This window comes from Mesocricetus auratus, unplaced genomic scaffold, assembly GCF_017639785.1.
Source record: "Mesocricetus auratus isolate SY011 unplaced genomic scaffold, BCM_Maur_2.0 Super-Scaffold_6730, whole genome shotgun sequence".
Lineage (NCBI taxonomy): Eukaryota > Metazoa > Chordata > Mammalia > Rodentia > Cricetidae > Mesocricetus > Mesocricetus auratus.
The window spans coordinates 36138079-36146755 of NW_024429184.1; the positions used below are offsets into that span (position 1 = coordinate 36138079).

At 37.4% G+C, this 8677-nt stretch overlaps 2 pseudogenes; one reads left to right on the forward strand and one right to left on the reverse strand.

The window, feature by feature from the left end:
- The first annotated feature begins 374 nt into the window (after positions 1–374).
- Positions 375–826, forward strand: LOC101836503 (annotated as a pseudogene).
- A 5578-nt stretch (positions 827–6404) lies between these two features.
- On the reverse strand, positions 6405–7346 carry LOC101836255 (annotated as a pseudogene).
- Between the last annotated feature and the right edge of the window lie 1331 nt (positions 7347–8677).

The following is an 8677-nucleotide window of genomic DNA, read 5'->3' on the forward strand; positions in this document are numbered from 1 at the left end:
ACTTCAAACTCAGGGTGAGAAGTATGACATTAAGTGGAATCAATTCCACACCTAAACTTTTAGAGAAAAATCAGAATAAAAAATAAAGAGTACATATATTAAATTTTATGGCTATATGTTCCAGTGAGGCTTACAATTGCTTTAACTATTTATAGGTACCATCTGCTATGCATAACTTCATATTGGTCAGAGTATAAAATTACTTCCAGAAATAAATTTGAGAAAACAAACACAGCTTTAAAATTTTACTTCACTTAAACATCATTTATTACCACTGACAGAAAATGATATGACTTATGTGACTAACGAAAGTTAAGGTAATTAAGAATTCACTGATACAGCCTGCACCAACTTGAGGTGCTTGTGATTTGATGATGAGTTCCCAGAAAGGCAATGTGGCTCGGTCCAGGCTTCAGAAGTATCAGAATACAAGTTTTACAAGAGTGTTCAGACAAAGATAATTAATGGAAAACTTCATGATGGAGTATGTCAGTGCTGCAAAAAAGTTTTTGAGTGGCGTGTAAAATACAGCAAGTACGAACCACTGTCAAAACTAAAGAAGTGCGTTAAATGTTTACAAAAGACAGAGAAGGACTCTTACCACATTATGTGTGGGCCATGTGCCTGTGAACTTGAAGTTTGTGCAAAATGTGGGAAGAAAGAAGACATCATTACTGCATTTAATAAGGAACCTGAAACTTCAGTAAATACTGAAAATCAAGATTCTAGCCGCAGAAGAAGCTGCAAAGGGGAGGAGGACAGTGATGAGGATCTAAATGCTGGCACTGATTTGAATGACAAAGTTGGAGACACTTGGGTAGCCTGACAGCATGGACTCAGCTGCAGAGGGCTCAGCGAACACATTGACGTCCTAATGAGGCAGTCAGAAAAGGCTGTTTAAAATAGGCAGAACTGACACATGAGCAATAAAAGTTATTTATAACATTTGAACAACAGAAACTTTCAGGATTTCACAATAAAACTTAAGCTGCTTACACGGAGTATGTATGGAAGCTTACTGTGGCATTTTGTACAATTTATGCAAATTATTTAGTAAAACATATTATCAAATGTCACACTATCCAGTGTTATGAGTTAGTGATTGTATCAGAACTTGAAAAATTAACATGATTAGCTCACAGCGAGTACATTTCCATAGGCTAACCTCAAGTGTGTGACTTCCTTAACAAAAGCTTTCTTATGTCTTATAAAGCAAAACCATGTAGTTTTATACACACACACACACACACACACACACACACACACACACCTAGTGATTTTTCCTTCAAAAATACTTTCATATATGTCATCCCATTGTTTCTACCTTTAGTCAGTTTGGAAATACATACTCAGAAAATTGTGTTTGCTATATAATTAATAACTAGAAAGGAAAATTCAGCATTCATACTCAAGTGGAGATACTTGCAGTATCAGAAGCTCCTGTGATAGTGTCTCCCATAAACTTATCCTTCCCAGAATTCCATTGTTCTGAATTACCACTTTTCTGCTAGTGTTTCTACTATAGAAATATAGATTAGCTTTGTGTGATTACTGAAGTATGGGTCCTTATGTTTAAAATCATAAAGCTACTGAAGAGTGTCCAGGCAATACAATGAACTTTCCACACTCTGTACTTAGATTCCTAATTTTGGTATTTTACTATATTTTCTTTGTGTCTTAGTCTTCATGTGTATGTGTAGATATATACAGATATATATGCATATATATGCTATATATGTACATGTACATATATGTATATATTTTCTGAACTATTGAAATAAATGGAAAAACACTAAAAAAGAATTCATTGATGTTTCTGATGAAGTAAAATAAAATGGATATACTATTATATCTCATATGGTGACTCTTTTGCCTCCAAGGGAATTCACATTCTTGGTCAGCTGAACAGTCCCATAGTTTCATTCTCTTGGAGTTGTTTCTTAGTCTGAATCTAAAAGCAACTTGGTTAAGTGATTCCAGATTCTTTATAAAGAGCTAAAGTTCAATGACCTCTTGCCACAGGCTTGACGTAGAGAAACAGTTAGATATTGATTAGAACTTAAAACTTTATTAGTAGTTCTCAACTCTCTTAATGCAGCGATCCTTTGATACAGTTGCTCATGTTGTGGTGACCCCCCAACCATAAAATTATCACTATTGCTACTTTATAACTGCATTTGCTCCTGCTTGGAATCATAATGAAATTACTTTGGAGACAGAGGTTTGTCAAAGGGTTTACAACCCACAGGTTGAGAACCTCTTCTTTAGCTAGAAACTAAACAATTTCTGGGGATGTAAGAAATGTCATTGGTAGTGATGGGTATGGAGATTAATCTTATTGTGGTAATTACATAATTTATGTATATAGTATTAAATCACATTATAAACCTTGAATATGTAAGTCTTTGAAAATTAAGTATTTGAAACAGAAAAATAAACAATCACAGTATTTTCTAATGTAGAAGAGTTATTATCAGTGTATATTTTCTGTTGATGTTTCAAGTCAGTGTCTTACTCTAACCAGGCTAGCATGGATCTCACTATGCACAACAGGTTAATCTGGAATTTTCAATCAATCCTCCTCCTCACCTTTCCAAGTACTGTGATTACAAGCTGTTACCATCATGTATTTAATCAGTATTTTTCAATACGTGATCCACAAAAAGTCAGGTTTTTGTTTCTATAAAGAAACAGGAATTAATCTCTGTTTACTTTAACACACTTCTCTATAAAGGTAGCCGTCTATCAGAAGTAGGAAGAGGTGTCAGTACTTTCTCTAGTTCTGACAGTTCACTAACATAGCTAATTTTAACATGATGGATGACTCCTTGGGGAGGTATTATATCATTTGTTCCAAAATAAGAAGTCTCTGAAAACAATAATCAGTGTCATCCAGAATTCAGGAAAACATCATTTATATCTACAAGATGCTCTAAAAACCAATGGAGTGTTATTGCCAGGTGCTGAAAACTTTAGAAACCATTAGACTTAAAGTTTGAAAACTGAGCAGATTGTATAAGCAGCTATTTCTCCTTGATTCTTCCTACCCTGAAGTGTATGAAATGGAGGAAGCCCTGAGTGAAGTCTTGAAAGAATGTATGTTGTTGACTAGGGCACAGCTGTGTCAAGGACCTCTGAACCCCAGACCCATGGAGAAAGGCACAGCTCTCCCTCAGCCAGAGGTGAGATCCAGTGCTGTATTAAAGCCTTCCTTGAGGGACTGCATGTGAGTATTGATAGTATATGTTGAAAGTGTCCACCACAGCTTTCTCCTCTTGGACATTTACAGCCATAAGACTGTTCCCCTATAGAGACCACTCCTACTTATTTTAGCTAAACCTGTATCCTCAATCCACTTGTATATAATAAGCCCTGCCCCCTTGTTTCTCAGAGTGCAATAAGCAGTGCCCAACTCTCTAAAAAGAACAGGCTGACCATCTGGGGTGCTGAGATTTATCTAGTAGAGAGGCCAAACCACCAAACTTCAGCTTTTCTATCTTTCTGTCTGCCTTGTCTTCATTTCATCATTGTTCCAAGTTAGGTCCAAGTCCCTGGAGGCCATGCAGGACAAGGTACTGAACACTTACTCTTAGTGACATTGTAAACAGTCCTATTTCATATGTTTGTCTTTCGTTTCCACACTTTCTTCATCCTTTATGTTTCCCTGTTCATTATTTCATCTACTGATTAGTAGGTTAGCATTGGAGTGTTTAGTTTCTTCATATATTTTAATTATCAACCCTTTGTCTGAAGTATAATTAGAAAATATTTTCCCATTTTATAGACTTGCACTTTTGTTAATAGTTTCTTTCACTGTGTAGAAGGTTAGTAATTTCATATAATCTTATCTATAAGTTCTTGTGCTACTGAGATTCTACTCAGAAATTTTTGCCTATTTTTATTTCCTGGGGTGTTTTAGCAGTTTCAGAGTTCTAATTTTTAATTAAGGTCTTTGATTCAATTTGAGCTGATTTTCATTAGGGTGAGAAATACACCCGATGTCCTTCTGCAGGTCGATATCTGATCTTGTCAGGACCTATTATTTAAAAGGTTGTGTTTTTCCAGTGTATGTTCCTTATGACTTAGTCAAAAATTAGGTGACAACAGCTACGTATCTCTGGGGCTGCTATAATGTCCCATTGGTGTGCATGCTTGTTTCAGGACCAGTGCCATGCTGACTTTGACTTTATGGTTCTACATATGACCTCCTATGAGGTCAGGAAATGTGGTAACTTCTGTCTTAGTTAGGATTTCTATGGCTGTGAATAGACACCATGACCTCGACATTTTTTTTATAAAGGAAAACCTTTAATAGGGGGGCTCACTTAAGTTCAGAGGTTCAGTGTGCCACATGGTGGTGTGTAGGCAGATATGATTCTGGAGAAGTAGCTGAGACATGATTCTGGAGAAGTAGCAATAGGAAGTGGTCTGAGACACTGGGCAGTATCTTAAGCATATATGAGACCTTAAAGCCTGCCTCTACAGTGACAAACATCCTCCAACAAAGCCATACCTACTCAAACAAAGCCACACTTACCAATAGTGCCAGTCCCTTTGGGGACCATTTTCTTTCAAACCACCACACCGTCTAGCTTTGTTCTTTCTTCTTAGAATTGCTTTGGCTACCTGTGGTCTTTTGTGTTTCCCAAAGAGTTTTAGGATTATTTTTCCCAGTTCTGAGAATGATGTCATTAGAATTTTGGTAATATTTTTTATTGAATCTGTACATTACTTTTATGAGTACAGCTGTCTTTCCAATTCTCATTCTGCTAATCCAGGAACATCAAAGAGCATTTCATTATCCATTGTCTTCTTCAATTTATTTCTTCAGGATCTTAAAATTTTCTGATGGAGAGCTCTTTCATCTGCTTGGCTAAGTTTATTACTAGATGTTTTCAGGATTTATAAGATATATTTCATGATTTTCTTCTCTGCGGGTTTGTTACTGATGTGCATAAAATCTTCTGATTTTTGTACATTGATTTTGTATCCTGAAATTTATGGAAAGTATCACATCCATAAGTTTTCTACTGGAGTCTGTGATCTTGGTCTAATGTTGGCTGTAATTTTGCCACATATAGCTTTTATAATGTTGAGATATCTTCCATCTATTCTTAACTTCTTCAGGACCTTTATTGTGAAGGTGCGCTGAACTTTTTCTGCACCTGAGATGTTGGTGTGGTTTCTGCCCTTAATTGTATTAGTGCATTATATTCATGGATCTGCATGTATTGAGCTCACATCGAATCCCTGGGTGAAATAATAATAAGGAAATATTAGGGTATGATTAAAAGTTACAAATATTATAGGGAAACAACAGAGTAAGAGAAATTGGTACCACGGGTCTGGAGGAGGCTGGCTAGAGTCTTGCACTTCATGATAAAAAGATGCTGATGAAAAACATGGTATCCAAAGGCAAGTGACAGAATATTATTTCTTTTCTCTCTTTAAAAAGCAAGCACCAGGCCAAACTCCAGGATTCCAGTAGAGTGAGGAGGGAATGAATGAGCAAGAGGGGTGAAGATCATGATGGAGAAAACTACAGAGGAAGCTGAAACAAGCTCGCAGAAATTCATGAACTCTGGCCTGACAGCTGTGGGTACTCCATGGGACCAAACTAGGCCCTCTGCATGTGGGAGACAGTTGCGAAGCTTGGGCTATCTGAGGGGCCCCTGGCAGTAGGACCAGGATCTATCCTGGTGCATGAGCTAGTTGTTGGAGTCCATTCCCGATGGTGGGATGTCATGCTCAGCTTTAACGCAGGGGAAAGGGACTTTGTCCTGCCCAAACTTAATGTTCCAGATTCTGTCACTACCTACGTGAGCCCTTACCTGTTGGGAGGAATGGATAGGGGGTGGGCTGGGGGAGGCAAGGGGAGTACAGGAGGAGGAGTGGGAAGGAGAACTTTGGTTGGAATGTAAAATGAAATAAAAAAATTAAAAGTACATTGTGTGCAGTGGAGACAGTAACAGTGATTTTGTGTGCTGTGCTGCAAGTATGGCAAGGAGCTGTGGGAAGAACATGGGTGAGTTGGGAAGTCATGACTGGTGAGTGCTGTCAGAGAACCTTCTGTAAGCTGTGAATACATGTTGCTCCCATTACGTAATAATAAAAGTTGTTTTAACAAATATCCAGGTGGGATAGGGTTAGGTGGAATAATCAAACTGAGGACTTGGATGAGGAGGGGTAGTGTCAAGAGATGCCAGAGAGCCACCTGAGCAGCTAGACCACTGATAAAGCCAGGAGCTACATAGCAGTGCATAGATTTATAGAAATGGGTTCATCTAAAACTTAGTAATAAGCCGAGGCAATAGGCCAAACAGTTCATAATTAATAGAAGTTTCTGTGTGATTAATTCTGATATTGCTAGGAAATTAAAGCTCCTCATTTGTTTACAGAGGCTCTTATTCCAAGATGGGGAGGAGCAGATAGAAGTAGTCTGGTATAGGTAAAGTGACATGTGGCTTACCTCTATAAGGTGCTGGATCAAACTAAAAGAAAGAATATTTAAGAGTGTTGTCAAGTTTCATGATTATATCTTGGTTACTACAAATGATAGCAATTGTTTGGATCAATGAAAACTGTTACTATATTCCAGTCATGACACCAGTTATATCCCTTAAACACCAGCTGGTGGGCTCTGGACACAAACATGAGGCCATTGGCATAGTTAAAAGTTTCAGAAATATCTTGGCCATGGGCATAACCAGATTTTTGAGGAGGTATCCCCTAGACACCACAGTCATCTGGATCTGACCACAGCAAGTCACACATTGAACCCTCATGTGGAATTAACTAATTGTAGGTGATCAAGTGCTTGTATGTGATCCACTGTATCTACAGATCAGACAGACCACTGTGTAGATACAAGATCTGCCCATACACCAAGGCAGTGAGAGGAAGATAGTCAAAAAGGTCTGCAAAGTATTTCCAAATTTTTGCATTTCCATATTTTCCTAAATACTCATTGTAGAAGCCACAAACTTGTGTGATCTTTCTACTGTTGTGATTTCCTAAGTCTGATGATATATTCACAGTAACGAACCTTAAGAATTACAAGCAGTGGAACTGTTCCAACTGAGTCATATTCTCTGTCCACATAGTCTCCCATAAACAAGTAATTTGTATCTGGAGATTTGCTATTGACTCTAAAATGTTCCATGAGGCCATGAAATCGCCAATGTATGTTTCCACACATAGAATGGACATAGAATGTCTTGTACATGAGATTCTTTTGTTAGAATTATTTAGACTTCTTGAAGAGGCTGTTGATCTAGGAACTACTTGCACTTGTTCAGTTTCTCAATCCACTGGTCCAGCTCTTCGGTGAACAACTTCTCATCCATGATAATGGCAGCCCCAGATGCTGCTCCTTGCTGCTCCTGCTTAGCCTACAACCAAGCTGTTTCCCTGGGTGCTACACAGGACTGAATTTTTTGTCTAATTTGTTATTTTTTGGTTACACGACACAACAGCGTGTTCTGAAAAGTTCTGATCTCACAGAATTAGTCTGTTTTGCTAGTCATAATAGAAATATTTGCAAAGTAGGTTGCTTATAATACTTTGTCTACTATGAGGAGAGGATGCCCAAAATATGCTTGCATTTAGTATTTGTGGTCTAGAAGAATTATTTTGAATCTTTATCAAGACCATAAAAGCGTGCACCTATTGGAGACATTTGAATTTTAGAGACCTTTGTAGTTAAGTAATAAAGAACTTTAACATTTTGATGTAATGAAAAAATACCTAGTTTTCATTATTTTTTTGACATATTCTTTCTATGTAGCCCTGAATATCCTAGAACTTGCTATGCAGACCAGGCTGGCCTTAAACACACAGATAGATCCTCCTGTCTCTGATTCCGACATGCTGGGAATGAAGGCTTATCCCAGCATTCCTGGCCTTGCTTTTCAGTTCCTTGAAACATTCTCAGTATGTATCTATGATTGACCTGGAGTAGCTGAGCAGAGCAGGCTGGCTTCAAAATCAGGGATCTGCTTGCCTCTGACTCCACCTGTCTGAGATGTTTTTTATATAACAAGTAAATGCCAATGTTGGTTGTGCTTTGAAAAAGTAAAATAACACATGTGGGTTAAAAATTTCAGGCCAGATTACTTATTTTGTGACCTAGTCTTTAGTAGGCTAAGGAGGCCTTGAATTCCATATTCACCTGATCATGCCCTTGTCTTGATCCTCTTTACCCCCACACAAACTGATTTATGATTTAAACATGTAAAATGTGAAAACGTTGCTCCTTTTTTCATATTGTGTAGGTTTTGGTTCAGAGTTGAAGAATAATATTGCTTTGCATTCAATCTGTGTGATTTCTTTGCTTTTTATCCTTTTGACCCATGCTTACATGGATTATCTCTAAATTATCATTACTCAGCTTTTTAAAAAGCTTATTTGCTTTTATAATTATGATATTTTTGCATATCCTAGATTCTCCATTACTCTACATAATTTTTGTGTTGGGAATGAATCCCAGGCAAAGCTCACACTAGGCAGTTGCTCTACCAATGAGGAGGTCCCTTCCTTAGAAATACTTGTTTGATGATTAGAAATATTTTTCATTGGTGTGATTTCAGTAAATAGATTAAGCCCTTTGCTTAATAAATCTTTTGTATTAGTTTGTACTTCATCTGTGGGTTTTTACACGGTAAAATAATTGTGCTGT